The sequence below is a fragment of the Procambarus clarkii genome, chromosome 10 (genome assembly GCF_040958095.1).
Source record: "Procambarus clarkii isolate CNS0578487 chromosome 10, FALCON_Pclarkii_2.0, whole genome shotgun sequence".
NCBI lineage: Eukaryota > Metazoa > Arthropoda > Malacostraca > Decapoda > Cambaridae > Procambarus > Procambarus clarkii.
Window position 1 is genome coordinate 42375760 of NC_091159.1, and position 18011 is coordinate 42393770.

Sequence of the window (18011 nt, forward strand, 5' to 3'; positions counted from 1 at the left end):
CCAATGTTCCAGCAATGTGTAAGTATTTCATTCAAAATTATCTGCTACCAGAAATTTTAGCCAAATATCCCCAATTTGCAAACTGTAGGTAGTAACTAAGTTACACTCGGTACCCCTACTCAAATCTCTGAATATATTAGATATTAAGTCACTGTACATCCTCTCATGTGTACTCTATATATTTAAACAGGTCGTGTAACTTTTTGCACATCCTAGTCCATGGGTTAAGGTGCACATCTGTGGTTATCCACAACATTGGTTCGATCGTGCTGTCCTGCTCTAAAGATTATATCATTGATTTATCACATTGTGTACAATATCTTTATACATTTAATATTTTTTATGTTCGACATACAATACTGTGGTGTAAATACTTTCTAATGAAAGGATTCTAAATGGGAAATTGTAAACAACGCCACACCTTAGGGATGGCATGTGACTGAAAGCTTTATTGTACAGATTTTAATGGACAACAAGATCCACAGCATTCACCCTTTATTTGTGCACATGATAGGACATACATTTGTGCATAATTTGATGCAGAAATCCCATGGAAAAAGCACTGTTTGAATTTTTTAGTAATATTAATTTAAAATTATCAGTCTTGGAGGAATTCTGCATTATCTAGATGCCAAATTCATTGTACAGGTCACTGGCTAGACTAAAATCCCTATCTTGGACCAGGTTCCCATGTAGTACAAAATCCACTGAATTTATATTCAATATAGTATTGTATAGTGAATATTCTTTGCTTGAGCCAGTGAGCCCAACCACCTTACTGATACATCTCAGCGTAATACTGTAATGGGAAGGAGAGATACTGTATACAGTATAGTAACGGGAGGAACACGCAGTCAACAAGGTAGTACCGATAAAATCCTGATATACCATATAATTCAACATGACAAATGCACTATTGAAAGGAGAAGATAATTATATATTATGGTAAAAGGTTTACTATGAAATACAAAAGTACATATTTAACAATAATACATATGGCCTGCATTAATATATATTTTATACACTAAGTATAGTACTGTATAAACTGTTATACATACTGTACTTACAACCTGTAACTATATTTTAGAAATTCTAAATTCTGATACAGTCAAAATAAGAAATTAAGGAATGATATGTTTCCTTTGTAACCATAAAACAACAACTTTGCATAACTAAGCAAAATGGAAGAGGAGGCAGTCCTAAAAGAGGAATTAACAATTTACTGTAGAATCTGTCTTTATCCCCATGAACGCCCCTCTGATGGAGTAACCACAACTGAAACCTATTCAGGTAGCCCTATCTTAACATGCTCTTCTGATTTGTCCTCTTTCCTTTATGTCTAAGAATTATTAACCAGCAGTAACTGGTTGGAGTTAATGTAATTTCATGATCAAAAAGATATTATGCAGTTGATGTCACCTCGAAGAAAACTATAAAATCAGTGCTAGTGACTGATAACTTTGCCTGTCATCCGATCAGGTGACAGCCTGGCTCAACTGAATGGACAGTACTGTACTGTACTCCAAAAGTCTCCCTTCCCCCATACTGACTGCCTACCATTCCACTCCCAATTCCCTTTCACTCTTCTATTTCTAACGTGGTGATCAAGTCTTCCTTTTATGTCTAATATGGAGGCTATCTACTGTACTAATGTGGTTGTCACTCGAGGATCAACTCGTATGGTACTTCATATTCCAGGATATTTCAAGCTTTGACCTTCATGCTATTGCCTTTTACACTGGCATGAATGACATGATAATGTTATGGGACAATACAAATTTGTCCATTTGTTAAAGAAAAAAAAAGACAAGCTGCTTACAAGAAACTTTTGGATGGGAAGTATAAGACAAGAATTATATAGTGCAGGCTACACAAATTAAAAGATTAACAAACCAAGCCATTTTGTAACTCATGCACATCATCAAATGTTGGCACTGTTCCATATTGCACATCATAATACAAACCTGGCACCATTAGCTAGTTTATTAAAAGTAAAATTGTCACTGTCATTCAGCAGTACAATTTTAATACAAGTATGGTGAGGCAATTATACATTTCCATTCAACCAAAAACAATCGATAATATAGAACTGTTTATATATTGGACCATGGAGGTGTCATTGGCTGTGGGTTTTGAAGGTAGGACATCACAACTGCAGAAATGGACAACCTGAAATGTTAATATAATTAGTAAATTATTTGTGACAAGCAAATAAAAGTATATTTGTTTAATTATGATAATTTACTTTGAAAATCAGAACTATTAGCCAGTAACAATGGGTTGGATTAATGTAATTTAAATTACATTCAATAACAAAAGACAATTATGCAAGTGTTGTCACCCTTAGGAAAATCATGAAGTCAATGCTATAGTGACTGACAAGTAAGCTCAGAAAACTACTGACAGGGCTCTCCCAAAAATAACAAATCAGAGCAAGAGAGATTGTTGAAACACAGGGAATACAGAGGACATACTCAGCACACAAACACAATAAAGTACATAAATTATTGGGACCATTTGAAGCTCCCAAAATGTACTCTGGAAAGGAGACAAGAGAGGTATCATGTACTGTATACATGGACTGAACTCCAGGTCCAAAATTTGCACAGTATTATAACATAGTGGAGCGAACAATATGGTAGGAAATGCAGAATAGCGCAAGTGAAGAAAAAATGTGCCACAGAAACAGTCATAGAACACTGTATGAATATCCAGGTCCAAAATTTGCACAATATTATAACAGATGCTATACCGATGATGATACTTTTCAAAACGCTTGTGCTCTCTAGAGTGGAGTACTGCTGCACAATGACAGCCCCTTTCAAAGCTGGAGAAATTGCTGACCTGGAGAGTGTGCAGAGATCCTTTACTGCTAGAATCCACTCAGTAAAACATCTAAACTATTGGGACCGACTAAAGAGCCTAAATCTGTACTCCCTTGAGCGCAGGCGGGAGAGATACATAATAATTTACACGTGGAAAATATTAGAGGGGCTGGTCCCAAACCTGCACACAGAAATAACATCACATGAGACCAGAAGACATGGAAGGATGTGCAGAATACCCCCGTTGAAAAGCGGAGGTGCAACAAGTACTCCGAGAGAGAACTCTATCAACATCAGAGGCCCGAGACTGTTCAACACGCTTCCGCTACACATAAGGGGCATAACTGGCCGACCCCTCACAGTGTTCAAGAGAGAACTGGATAAGCACCTCCAAAGGATACCTGATCAACCAGGCTGTGACTCATACGTCAGGCTGCGAGCAGCCGCGTCCAACAGCCTGGTTGATCAGTTCAGCAACCAAGAGGCCTGGTCGACGACCGGGCCGCGGGGACGCTAAGCCCCGGAAGCACCTCAAGGTAACCTCAAGGTAAGGTAAGGTAGTGGAGCGAACAATATGGTAGGAAATGCAGAATAGCGCAAGTGAAGAATAAAGGTGCCACAGGAACAATCATAGAACACTGTATGAATATCAAAGGACCACGGCTCCTTAATATCCTCACAGCAAATAAAATAAGTATGGCTGGAACAAAAGTATTTCTTCAAGAAAAAATTAGAGTTTCCTGCAAGAAGTGCTGGACTAACTAGATTGTAAGTGGGAATATGGCCCTGCAGGCCACTCCAAGCAACAGTCTACTGGACCAAGATCTTGCACGTCATGCCTGGCCCAGGCCAGGCTTGGAGAAAAGAAATCCCAGAACCCCCTTATCCAGGTACAAATCCAGATCCAGGTAATGAAATGCCCTTTTCAGGCATGTAGTCAATCGCTCACCTCCCAGTCCTGTTCTCTTCCTTATAGAATATTTGGGGGTTCCATTTGGCTCAACGAGCGGGGATGGCAGGCTAGCTGGGACTTTAGGTGACCTGACCCACCATATGATGGTGTCCAGGCACATCATGGTTCAACCTGTCCTCTTGAAAATAACGTCGCTTTTCGTTCGAATGCATGCTATATCCAAAAATGAACGTAATTTGAAATGAAATTGGCTCACGAAAGTGACATACTGTCGCGTTTTCTCTAAGTCCTCTGGCTTACTTGGAAAGGTTAGGAGAGGAAACTTTCATTTAACGTTTTTCATAGCTTTTGAAACTTGAGGACAATTTCCTGCCCTCCTAACCTACGAGAGGACCCTTAACTTACTGTTTTGAAACAAAATCCAAAATTTATTTTATTTTTTTTATTTTTAAATTACGTCCATTTTCGGCCATATGGGCAAACGACCAAATTCAGACGTAATTTGTAAGAGGACAGGTTGCACAGTTAGGGTATTTACCCCGTCGCAATGTTTATTTGCCTTAGTACACCAGGTTTTGGCCTTGTGTAAAGTAAAGTATATGTTAAAATGTGACATGCTATGAGGACAGGTTGTACCTTTATGGGTTTAGTAATATACAAATTTCAGAAGAAAACAAGATAAACCTTACATGAAGCTGCTGAGCATTTGTTTCGTATCGTCATTGACTCTCGAGTTGGCAAAGCTGATGCAGGAGCAGTATAGCGCAACCCAAGCACACCACTTCAACTGCAAGTAAGAAATAATGAGTTCACTATAGAGTATCATTTATAACAACAATGTCTAAAATTTCTATAATCATAGTTTTAATAATACAGTATTTGGAGGATTAAAATTCATAAAGTGAGTAGAAATCACATTCCTCAATATAAGTATTATAAGATTAAAACCCTAAATAAGAAAATGATCCAAGATAAAGTCTGATATTATTTACTTAAAACATGTACTGTACTATATATGTGAAAATTAAGCATTGAATACTGTATAATTAAACATCTTTTTCTGGTAGGCCCTTGATTTACCCATCTTCCACCAGATGACAGCCCTGAGGTTACCTGAGGTTTCAATCAACTTGCCTAAAAGGTCAACACTTCAAAAACGAAGGGTGAACAGGAGCACTGTCCAGAGCGAACGATGCACTAGAACCCCTACCCCAGCCAGGAACCAGGAGATATGGATCTACACATGGCCCAAAGCTGGATCCGAAGAACTCAACTGAAGCAGACTGAGGCTAAAATACTGCACTGCCAGCTATCAAAGATTGATCTACCTTCCCTTCCCGCCCAACCACTTGGGCTAGACAGTAGAGCGAAGGCCCATTTTTTTGCAAGCCGGTTTTCAATCCCCGACTGTCCAAGTGGTTGGGCACAATTTCGTCCCCATGTCCCATCAAAAATCCTTATATTGATCCCTTCCAAATGCTATATAGTTATAATGATTTAGTGATTTCTCCTAATAATTCCCTTCCCTTCCCTTTCCCTTCAGAAAGTAGAAAGGGTGTAAAAAGAGAGGCAAACCGCAAGGAATACAACTAAGAAGATTCCTGATGATCTAGAACTGCACGTTGGAAAGCACGACAGGCCGCATATAGTGTAAATATGCAACCACATCCCACAGCAGCAGCTCAAACAACTAGAGCAATGCTATCAAGGCAATCTTTGAAGACAACACAAATGGTGAAACCAGCTGGGAAGAACCCTGCTCTAAACATAATTACACCTGATCAACCAGGCTGTGACTCATACGTCAGGCTGCGAGCAGCCGCATCCAACAGCCTGGTTGATCAGTCCGGCAACCAGGAGGCCTGGTCGACGACCGGGCCGCGGGGACGCTAAGCCCCGGAAGCACCTCAAGGTAACACTGAGAAGAGCTCCAGAGTTGCACAAAAATGGAGACCCTATGCCAAATGGATCTAAAATTTGTGGTCCAACATGATCTATTACAGTATGTACTTATCATTTTGACAATGGCATATGATAGAGCAATCATTGGCAAACAATTCCATTTAAAAATCATAATTACAGTATATGACAATTATTGGTGGTCCCAACATAAGATAATGACCAGGATTTACACAAACTCAACCATTCTTGACATAAATCCCAGTAAATTGAGGGTACCGGTAGTATAGTCGAGTTCGTTCTTGACTCGCAATCTAGAATTCTGGGTTCAAATCCCAGGCAAGATAGAAATGGCGGGTGTGTATCCTATCACCTAATGTACCTGTTCACCTAGCAGGAAATAGGTACCCAAAAGTCAGTCAGCTTATTGTGGGGTTGCATACTGGGGAGGGTCAGTAATTAGACCCTAGGGATAGGGGGGAAAGGGGGGGGGGAACCTGGATACAAACCTAACATGTACTGTATGTATAACCTGGCTGCCAGTCCTCCAACACAATGAATTAAAGTATTATTATTAATAAATTATTCGCAAAAAATTCTTTTATGATGCGTCTTGATTATGACATATGATACTGATCACGGATAATTTGGTATTAAAATTATAGATGCACACACACACAACTTTATTGAAACCAAACATTCAAAAGGAGAGAACTTTTTCACCAAGCTTGAGAGAGGAAATGAGGAAGGGATAGTCTCACACCCTCCCTCCCTCTTCCCCCATGCCCAGCATTCAGCCGACTGCTGTTGCTTTGTCACACTTTTGGCTCACTTCACGCTCATGCCATAAATTTTCCAGTAAAGTGAAAATGTATTTTGACTTAATTACAATCTTCGGCACAATAATTACCGAATAATGGACATCCATGTTAGTCACAAGGGTTGAGTTGACGGTTCTCCAACCTCCTATCAATTAAAGAACTAGAAAGATCAGACCTATGTGACAGGTATTGAAGTATTATTAGTGTGACTCCAACTGTACACACAGAAGATGATGCAAGGCACCAACATGGCACACGAGTCAGAATCAGACATAACACACACTAAAATACCCAGCAACAGGCCTGGCCACGTGGACCGAGTCCCAAGCAGTACTGATGTAATGGCAACTCAAAAGGAGAAGCCCTGACTAGGACAACACCCAGAATCTTGAAAAATATTACTGGTGGGAATGGGTAATACAAACTAGCTACAAGGCAGAGAGTTGAGAAACTAAATCAGAATGAATGAACAGCTAAGGGCACACAAGATGGGTGCCTTAAACTGACAAGTGAAGCATGAATATAAACAATACAAAAAGCATGGCTCCCACAGAAAATGTTCCCATGAATGCCAACATCACTTACATACAATATACAGTAGTTCATAAAATATGAGTTGAAAACAAAAAAAACTGAGCAAGCTAGTGCCAGGATGAATAGGGATGATAGTGGTAGACAATAGGGATGATACCGTGGGCTTCAGAACAGACCCTATAATGCCAGAAACCCAAAACTTACTCTCATCATTAGACCACACATGCTGAAGATCATGCCTAGTACATTCATGTAGTCAGTAGTTGGATCTTCACCAGGGGCCCCTGGAGTCCCTTGTGCTGATGGTTTGTACCTGTCAATGGTCAAATTACATTATATTGCAGTTGGTATGTATAAAAATGTAATATTAATGTATTATTATTATTACTGTATCAGTAAGGTGTTATTGATCAAATAAGTAACATTAAAGCATGAGTGAGAAGGCAAATAAAATGAATTCAATAAACACAGGTTTTATAATTCTCTTTGCAAGAAGTGATTAGTTATGGAAAATCAGGAGGGAAGATGAGAGAACATATTACAAATACAAACAACAATGAAGTTCAATAATTACTGTACACAAACCCTCACAAAAGTAACATTATTTGAAGAAAAAAAAATACAGCACTGAATGTAATGAAACACCATTTTCTGGGTGAGCCCAGAGGCTCCCTGGAGCCTACAAGGCTCTCCACAGAAAAGATTTTGAAAAGTTTTTTACTTGTATCGTACTTAAGTATGATTTCCCATTGGGACAAAGCCAGTTAGGTTTATCAAGGTCCCCTCTAGGCCAACTACTAGTCTTTCCCAAGATGCAACCAACAATAGTTGCCCAACTCCTAGGTACTTATTTACCGCTAGGTGAACACAGGCATCGGGCAAAAGCAAACGTGCCAAACGTCCCTGTCCTGCGGCAGAAATCAATCCCGAACGTTTCAATTGCGAGCTGACTGTGTTGACCACTACACTACAGTATTTTGAGGTTATCTTGAGACGATTTCGGGGCTTAGCGTCCCCGTGGCCCAATCCTCGACCAGGCCTCCTTTTTGTTACACCCCCCCAGGAAGCAGCCAGTAGCAGCTGTCTAACTCTCAGGTACTTATTTACTGCTAGGTAACAGGGGCATCAGGGTGAAAGAATCTCTGCCCATTTGTTTCCACCTCCACTGGGGATCAAACCCGGAACCTTAGGAATACAAATCCGGAGCGCTGTCCACTCAGCCGTTAGGCCCCCCCTGACACTACAATATTATTCACTACAATGGGTTATTTGTACAAATGAATCGCCATTATCTGTACATTCTTGTAAAGCCACTAACATGCATAGCATTTTAGGCAAATCTTAAAGCTAACGCAAAATTTGCAGTGAATTTTAAATTATTGTACAAGGGAAACAGTTAATCTTAAGAGAACAAATCTACAAGGGGCCGTGACGAGGATTCGAACTTGCGTCCAAGAGCATCCCAGACGCTGCCTTAATCGACTGAGCTACGACATGGTATAAGAATTGCAACCAGAAATTCTTCTGAATTTACTTGGATCCTGCAGCCTCTCCGAGAGACAAACCAGGATTTTACACAACTCCCCCCATGCACTCGAGCTATGTCAATAGGCCGTTCTACCTCTTCGCCCTTACTTCATTATATACAGAAATCACAATAGCGTGACATCTAAGCTAAGCTAATTGTTAAGCGAGAGGTAAGGTAGTAATAAGGGTGATGAGAAATTATGTTGATGGAGTGCATTTGTAGATAGTACAGCACTAGATGAGTAATGATGATGAGCCCTACCGAGAACCCACCCCCCAAGCCCTACCGAGAACCCACCCCCCAAGCCCTACCGAGAACCCACCCCCCCAAGCCCTACCGAGAACCCACCCCCCCAAGCCCTACCGAGAACCCACCCCCCAAGCCCTACCGAGAACCCACCCCCCAAGCCCTACCGAGAACCCACCCCCCCAAGCCCTACCGAGAACCCACCCCCCCAAGCCCTACCGAGAACCCACCCCCCCAAGCCCTACCGAGAACCCACCCCCCCAAGCCCTACCGAGAACCCACCACCCCCCAAGCCCTACCGAGAACCCACCACCCCCCCAAGCCCTACCGAGAACCCACCACCCCCCCAAGCCCTACCGAGAACCCCCCCCAAGCCCTACCGAGAACCCACCCCCCAAGCCCTACCGAGAACCCACCCCCCAAGCCCTACCGAGAACCAACCCCCCAAGCCCTACCGAGAACCCACCCCCAAGCCCTACCGAGAACCCACCCCCCAAGCCCTACCGAGAACCCACCCCCCAAGCCCTACCGAGAACCCACCCCCCAAGCCCTACCGAGAACCCACCCCCCAAGCCCTACCGAGAACCCACCCCCCAAGCCCTACCGAGAACCCACCCCCCAAGCCCTACCGAGAACCCACCCCCCAAGCCCTACCGAGAACCCACCCCCCCAAGCCCTACCGAGAACCCACCCCCCAAGCCCTACCGAGAACCCACCCCCCAAGCCCTACCGAGAACCCACCCCCCAAGCCCTACCGAGAACCAAGCCCAAAGCCCTACCAAGAACCCAGCCCCAATACCTACCAAGAACCCACCCCAATACCTACCAAGAACCCACCCCAAGCCCTACCAAGAACCCACCCGAAGCCGGACAGACACCCACCTGGAGCCCGAACAGTCACCCACCCGGAGCCCGCCAATTGAGTGAACCAGAGCCCTCCAGTTGAGTGAACTGGAACCCGTCAGTTGAGTACCTGGAGCCCGCCCCGAGCCCTACCGAGAACCCATCCCGATCCCTACAGAGAACCCGCCCCGAGCCCTACCAAGAACCCACCACGAGCCCTATAGAGAACCCACCCTGAGCCCAACCAAGAACCTACCCCGAGCCCTACAGAGGTTCCCCAAGCCCGAGAGCCTATCCCGATCCCGAAAGAGCCCACCCCGAGCCTGACCGGGAGCCAACCCCAAACCCTACCAAGAACCCACCCCCAAGCCCTACCAAGAACCCACCCCAAGCCCTACCAAGAACCCACCCCCAAGCCCTACCAAGAACCCACCCCAAGCCCTACCAAGAACCCAGCCCTAATACCTAACAAGAACCCACCCCAAGCCCTACCAATAACCCACCCGAAGCTGGACAGACACCCACCTGGAGCCCGAACAGTCACCCACCCGGAGCCCGACCAGTCAAACACCCGGAGCCCGCCAGTTTAGTAAACCGGAGCCCGCCAGTTGAGTGAACCGGAGCCCGCCAGTTGAGTGAACTGGAACCCGTCAGTTGAGTACCTGGAGCCCGCCCCGAGCCCTACCGAGAACCCACCCTGAGCCCGACCAAGAACCTACCCCGAGCCCTACAGAGGTTTCTTAAGCCCGAGAGCCTATCCCGATCCCGAAAGAGCCCACCCCGACCCCTACCGAGAACCCACCCCCCAAGCCCTACCGAGAACCCAAGCCCTACCGAGAACCCACCCCCCCAAGCCCTACCGAGAACCCACCCCCCAAGCCCTACCGAGAACCCAACCCCAAGCCCTACCGAGAACCCAGCCCCAAGCCCTTACCGAGAACCCAGCCCCAAGCCCTACCGAGAACCCAGCCCTAAGCCCTACCGAGAACCCAGCCCCAATACCTACCAAGAACCCACCCCAAGCCCTACCAAGAACCCACCCGAAGCCGGACAGACACCCACCTGGAGCCCGAACAGTCACCCACCCGGAGCCCGACCAGTCAAACACCCGGAGCCCGCCAGTTTAGTAAACCGGAGCCCGCCAGTTGAGTGAACCGGAGCCCGCCAGTTGAGTGAACTGGAACCCGTCAGTTGAGTACCTGGAGCCCGCCCCGAGCCCTACCGAGAACCCACCCTGAGCCCGACCAAGAACCTACCCCGAGCCCTACAGAGGTTCCCCAAGCCCAAGAGCCTATCCCGATCCCGAAAGAGCCCACCCCGAGCCCTACCGAGAACCCACCCCCCAAGCCCTACCGAGAACCCACCCCCCAAGCCCTACCGAGAACCCACCCCCAAGCCCTACCAAGAACCCAGCCCTAATACCTACCAAGAACCCACCCCAAGCCCTACCAAGAACCCACCCGAAGCTGGACAGACACCCACCTGGAGCCCGAACAGTCACCCACCCGGAGCCCGACCAGTCAAACACCCGGAGCCCGCCAGTTTAGTAAACCGGAGCCCGCCAGTTGAGTGAACCGGAGCCCGCCAGTTGAGTGAACTGGAACCCGTCAGTTGAGTACCTGGAGTCCGCCCCGAGCCCTACCGAGAACCCACCCTGAGCCCGACCAAGAACCTACCCCGAGCCCTACAGAGGTTCCCCAAGCCCGAGAGCCTATCCTGATCCCGAAAGAGCCCACCCCGAGCCTGACCGGAAGCCAACCCCAAACCCTACCAAGAACCCACCCCCAAGCCCTACCAAGAACCCACCCCCAAGCCCTACCAAGAACCCACCCCCAAGCCCTACCAAGAACCCTGCCCTAATACCTACCAAGAACCCACCCCAAGCCCTATCAAGAACCCACCCGAAGCTGGACAGACACCCACCTGGAGCCCGAACAGTCACCCACCCGGAGCCCGACCAGTCAAACACCCGGAGCCCGCCAGTTTAGTAAACCGGAGCCCGCCAGTTGAGTGAACCGGAGCCCGCCAGTTGAGTGAACTGGAACCCGTCATTTGAGAACCTGGAGCCCGCCCCGAGCCCTACCGAGAACCCACCCTGAGCCCGACCAAGAACCTACCACGAGCCCTACAGAGGTTCCCCAAGCCCGAGAGCCTGTCCCGATCCCGAAAGAGCCCACCCCGAGCCCTACCGAGAACCCACCCCCAAGCCCTACCAAGAACCCACCCCCCAAGCCCTACCAAGAACCCACCCCCCAAGCCCTACCGAGAAACCACCCCCCAAGCCCTACCGAGAACCCAGCCCCAAGCCCTACCGAGAACCCAGCCCCAAGCCCTACCGAGAACCCAGCCCCAAGCCCTACCTAGAACCCAGCCCCAAGCCCTACCGAGAACCCAGCCCCAAGCCCTACCGAGAACCCAGACCCAAGCCCTACCGAGAACCCACCCCCAAGCCCTACCGAGAACCCACCCCCAAGCCCTACCGAGAACCCACCCCCAAGCCCTACCGAGAACCCACCCCAAGCCCTACCGAGAACCCACCCCCAAGCCCTACCGAGAACCCACCCGAAGCCGGACAGACACCCACCTGGAGCCCGAACAGTCACCCACCCGGAGCCCGACCAGTCAAACACCCGGAGCCCGCCAGTTTAGTAAACCGGAGCCCGCCAGTTGAGTGAACCGGAGCCCGCCAGTTGTGTGAACTGGAACCCGTCAGTTGAGTACCTGGAGCCCGCCCCGAGCCCGACCGAGAAACCACCCAGAGCCCTACCGAGAACCCACCCAGAGCCCTACCGAGAACCCACCCTGATCCCTACAGAGAACCCACCCCTAGTCCTACCATGAAAACACCCTGAGCCCTACAGAGAACCCACCCTGGGCCCGACCAAGAACCTACCCCGAGCCCTACAGAGGTACCCCAAGCCCGAGAGCCCATCCCGAACCCGAAAGAGCCCACCCTGAGCCTGACCGGGAGCCAACCCTAAGTCCTACCAAGAACCCACCCCGAAGCCCTACCAAGAACATACCCGAAGCCGGACAGACACCCACCTGGAGCCCGAACAGTCACCCACCCGGAGCCCGACCAGTCAAACACCCGGAGCCCGCCAGTTTAATAAACCGGAGCCCGCCAGTTGAGTGAACCGGAGCCCGCCAGTTGAGTGAACTGGAACCCGTCAGTTGAGTACCTGGAGCCCGCCCCGAGCCCTACCAAGAACCCACCCCGAGCCCTACCAAGAACCCACACCCCCCCCCGAGCCCTACCAAGAACCCACACCCCCCCGAGCCCTACCAAGAACCCACACCCCCCGAGCCCTACCAAGAACCCACACCCCCCCAAGCCCTACCAAGAACCCACACCTCCCCGAGCCCTACCAAGAACCCACACCCCCCAAGTCCTACCAAGAACCCCCCCCCCCAAGTCCTACCAAGAACCCACACCCCCCAAGCCCTACCAAGAACCCACCCCCCCCAAGCCGTACCGAGAACCCACCCCCCCAAGCCCTACCGAGAACCCACCCCCCCAAACCCTACTGAGAACCCAGCCCAAAGCCCTACCGAGAACCCAGCCCAAAGCCCTACCGAGAACCCAGCCCAAAGCCCTACCGAGAACCCAGCTCCAATACCTACCAAGAACCCACCCCAAGCCCTACCAAGGACCCACCCGAAGCCGGACAGACACCCACCTGGAGCCCGAACAGTCACCCACCCGGAGCCCGACCAGTCAAACACCCGGAGCCCGCCAGTTTAGTAAACCGGAGCCCGCCAGTTGAGTGAACCGGAGCCCGCCAGTTGAGTGAACTGGAACCCGTCAGTTGAGTACCTGGAGCCCGCCCCGAGCCCTACCGAGAACCCACCCTGAGCCCGACCAAGAACCTACCCCGAGCCCTACAGAGGTTCCCCAAGCCCGAGAGCCTATCCCGATCCCGAAAGAGCCCACCCCGAGCCCTACCGAGAACCCACCCCCCAAGCCCTACCAAGAACCCACCCCCCAAGCCCTACGAGAACCCACCCCCCAAGCCCTACCGAGAACCCAGCCCCAAGCCCTACCGAGAACCCAGCCCCAAGCCCTACCGAGAACCCAGCCCCAAGCCCTACCGAGAACCCAGCCCCAAGCCCTACCGAGAACCCAGCCCCAGGCCCTACCGAGAACTCAGCCCCAAGCCCTACCGAGAACCCACCCCCAAGCCCTACCGAGAACCCAACCCAAGCCCTACAGAGAACCCACCCCCAAGCCCTACCGAGAACCCACCCGAAGCCGGACAGACACCCACCTGGAGCCCGAACAGTCACCCACCCGGAGCCCGACCAGTCAAACATCCGGAGCCCGCCAGTTTAGTAAACCGGAGCCCGCCAGTTGAGTGAACCGGAGCCCGCCAGTTGTGTGAACTGGAACCCGTCAGTTGAGTACCTGGAGCCCGCCCCGAGCCCGACCGAGAACCCACCCAGAGCCCTACCGAGAACCCACCCTGATCCCTACAGAGAACCCACCCCTAGTCCTACCATGAAAACACCCTGAGCCCTACAGAGAACCCACCCTGGGCCCGACCAAGAACCTACCCCGAGCCCTACAGAGGTACCCCAAGCCCGAGAGCCCATCCCGATCCCGAAAGAGCCCACCCTGAGCCTGACCGGGAGCCAACCCTAAGTCCTACCAAGAACCCACCCCGAAGCCCTACCAAGAACATACCCGAAGCCGGACAGACACCCACCTGGAGCCCGAACAGTCACCCACCCGGAGCCCGACCAGTCAAACACCCGGAGCCCGCCAGTTTAATAAACCGGAGCCCGCCAGTTGAGTGAACCGGAGCCCGCCAGTTGAGTGAACTGGAACCCGTCAGTTGAGTACCTGGAGCCCGCCCCGAGCCCTACCAAGAACCCACCCCGAGCCCTACCAAGAACCCACACCCCCCCCCCGAGCCCTACCAAGAACCCACACCCCCCTAAGCCCTACCGAGAACCCAGCCCCAAGCCCTACCGAGAACCCAGCCCCAAGCCCTACCGAGAACTCAGCCCCAAGCCCTACCGAGAACCCACCCCCCAAGCCCTACAGAGAACCCAACCCCCCCGAGCCCTACAGAGAACCCAACCCCCCCCGAGCCCTACCAAGAACCCACACCCCCCCCGAGCCCTACCAAGAACCCACACCCCCCCGAGCCCTACCAAGAACCCACACCCCCCCGAGCCCTACCAAGAACCCACACCCCCCCGAGCCCTACCAAGAACCCACACCCCCCCGAGCCCTACCAAGAACCCACACCCCCCCCGAGCCCTACCAAGAACCCACACCCCCCCGAGCCCTACCAAGAACCCACACCCCCCCCGAGCCCTACCAAGAACCCACACCCCCCCGAGCCCTACCAAGAACCCACACCCCCCCAAGCCCTACCAAGAACCCAAACCCCCCCAAGCCCTACCAAGTACCCACACCCCCCCAAGCCCTACCAATAACCCACACCCCCCCCAAGCCCTACCAAGAACCCACACCCCCCAAGCCCTACCAAGAACCCACACCCCCCCCAAGCCCTACCAAGAACTCACACCCCCCCCCAAGCCCTACCAAGAACCCACACCCCCCCCAAGCCCTACCAAGAACCCACACCCCCCCAAGTCCTACCAAGAACCCACACCCCCCCCAAGTCCTACCAAGAACCCACACCCCCCCCAAGTCCTACCAAGAACCCACACCCCCCCCAAGTCCTACCAAGAACCCACACCCCCCCCCAAGTCCTACCAAGAACCCACACACCCCCAAGCCCTACCAAGAACCCACACCCCCCCAAGCCCTACCAAGTACCCACACCCCCCAAAGCCCTACCAAGTACCCACACCCCCCCAAGCCCTACCAAGTACCCACACCCCCCCCCAAGCCCTACCAAGAACCCACACCCCCCAAGCCCTACCAAGAACCCACCCGAAGCCGGACAGACACCCACCTGGAGCCCGAACAGTCACCCACCCAGAGCCCGCCAGTTGAGTACCTAAAGCCTGCCCGGAGCCCCGACCGACAACCCACCCCGGAGCCCCGACCGACAACCCACCTCGGAGCCCCGACCGACAACCCACCCCGGAGCCCCGACCGACAACCCACCCCGGAGCCCCGACCGACAACCCACCCCGGAGCCCCGACCGACAACCCACCCCGGAGCCCCGACCGACAACCCACCCCGGAGCCCCGACCGACAACCCACCCCGGAGCCCCGACCGACAACCCACCCCGGAGCCCCGACCGACAACCCACCCCGGAGCCCCGACCGACAACCCACCCCGGAGCCCCGACAGAGAACCCACCCCGGAGCCCCGACAGAGAACCCACCCCGGAGCCCCGACAGAGAACCCACCCCGGAGCCCCGACAGAGAACCCACTTGGGGCCCGACAGAGAACCCACTTGGGGCCCGACAGAGAACCCACTTGGGGCCCGACAGAGAACCCACTTGGGGCCCGACAGAGAACCCACTTGGGGCCCGAGAGAGAACCCACTTGGGGCCCAACAGAGAACCCACTTGGGGCCCGACAGAGAACCCACTTGGGGCCCGACAGAGAACCCACTTGGGGCCCGACAGAGAACCCACTTGGGGCCCGACAGAGAACCCACTTAGGGCCCGACAGAGAACCCACTTGGGGCCCGACAGAGAACCCACTTGGGGCCCGACAGAGAACCCACTTGGGGCCCGACAGAGAACCCACTTGGGGCCCGACAGAGAACCCACTTGGGGCCCGACAGAGAACCCACTTGGGGCCCGACAGAGAACCCCCTTGGAGCCCGACAGAGAACCCACTTGGAGCCCGACAGAGAACCCACTTGGAGCCCGACAGAGAACCCACTTGGAGCCCGACAGAGAACCCACTTGGAGCCCGACAGAGAACCCACTTGGAGCCCGACAGAGAACCCACTTGGAGCCCGACAGAGAACCCACTTGGAGCCCGACAGAGAACCCACCCCGCGCCCAACCTTTCATGGAGAAAATTTAACACCAGAACCCAGAACCCAGCCTCTAATAATTGCAGAATGAGGTCTAGTTTCATACCATGAACGGTTGAGGGTCACAGGGCTAACAACACTGCAAACTAGGCATGCCAGGATGGATCTCACCGAAACTCGTCGTCCCTTCAACTTCTAGTGTGTGGTCTGGTCAACATACTTCAGCCACGTTATTGTGACTCATCGCCTGCCTATTAAAATATTGAACAGTTTCGAAGATATGGATCCAGATAACAACTTCAAAAGGTCAGATGGAACACAAACAAGGAACAACGGTTTCAAGTCCAACAAGCCGCAGTGTAGGACTGAAAACATAAGCTATATTTTCACCCACAGGGTTATAAACCAATGGAACCGCCTATCTGCTAAATCAGTAAATAACATAACACTTGAATTGTAAAATCCAATTTGAAAAAAAATCGGAACAAATGGGGGACCTGATCTGCTACCAGAAATTTTAGCCAAATATCCCCAGTCTGCTAACTGTAGGTAGTAACCGAGTGATTGTAACCTATCCACCGCTGCCCACTGGATGGGGGGCGGTGTGCAGGACAAACATAAATTGTGACACTAGCTCTCCACATATGTCAGTTGCTTAATTTAGAACCTGTACTTGAGGTCGATCTCGAACCCATTGTTGATGTGACGACTTATATTGAATTTTGTAACTAGCTCAAGATTGTAACTTGCTTAGCTAAATGAATTGTGGAGTTCAGTCCCTGAGCCCATTATGTGCCTCTGTAACCCTTTCCACTACCGCCCAGCAGAGGTACAACAGGTACTCAGAGAGAACTATCAACATCAGAGGCCCGAGACTGTTCAACACGCTTCCACTACACATAAGGGGCATAACTGGCCGACCCCTCACAGTGTTCAAGAGAGAACTGGATAAGCACCTCCAAAGGATACCTGATCAACCAGGCTGTGACGCATACGTCAGGCTGCGAGCAGCCGCGTCCAACAGCCTGGTTGATCAGTCCAGCAACCAGGAGGCCTGGTCGACGACCGGGCCGCGGGGACACTAAGCCCCGGAAGCACCTCAAGATGGGTATGGGGTGCATAATAAACGAACTAAACTAACATTGATAGGCATTGTTCGAAGCAAACTCCATACGCTAAACCCCATTATATTATATAATTCTATATACTGTGTATATATAAGATATAAATATGTCAAAAAGAATTATCACTCTTACCTGGAGCAATGTTGCTGTCGGAAATGAGCGGTACATGTTGTCGCGTTGGCGGCAGCGACGTTACTAAGCAGCTGAGCTTTCAACGACCAACCGCCGTTTGAACGCCATTTTGAAATTCCAGGCGTACTACCCGAAAAGTGCGTAAACTAGTATTTGCGTGCATTATAGGCCATTCCAAGAAACCTTATTGCTATGAATATCTTGTTATCTAAAAAACGAATTATTTATG

The 18011-nt window shown here is 51.0% G+C and overlaps 2 long non-coding RNA genes across 3 annotated transcripts; one reads left to right on the plus strand and one right to left on the minus strand.

The window, feature by feature from the left end:
* Positions 1-418: 418 nt before the first annotated feature.
* Positions 419-17804, minus strand: LOC123775322 (uncharacterized). Of its 2 annotated transcripts, XR_011228002.1 has the most exons (4): positions 17783-17804; positions 7197-7305; positions 4428-4525; positions 419-2169 (listed from the first exon to the last, which is right to left on the minus strand). It is a non-coding gene; the product is annotated as an uncharacterized lncRNA (long non-coding RNA). The 2 variants fall into 2 exon arrangements; XR_006775057.2 differs by lacking the exon at positions 17783-17804 and having other exon boundaries at positions 7197-7331.
* LOC138363061 (uncharacterized) lies at positions 4392-7460 on the plus strand. Its single transcript, XR_011228003.1, has 2 exons — positions 4392-4531; positions 4833-7460. It is a non-coding gene; the product is annotated as an uncharacterized lncRNA (long non-coding RNA).
* Positions 17805-18011: the final 207 nt, after the last annotated feature.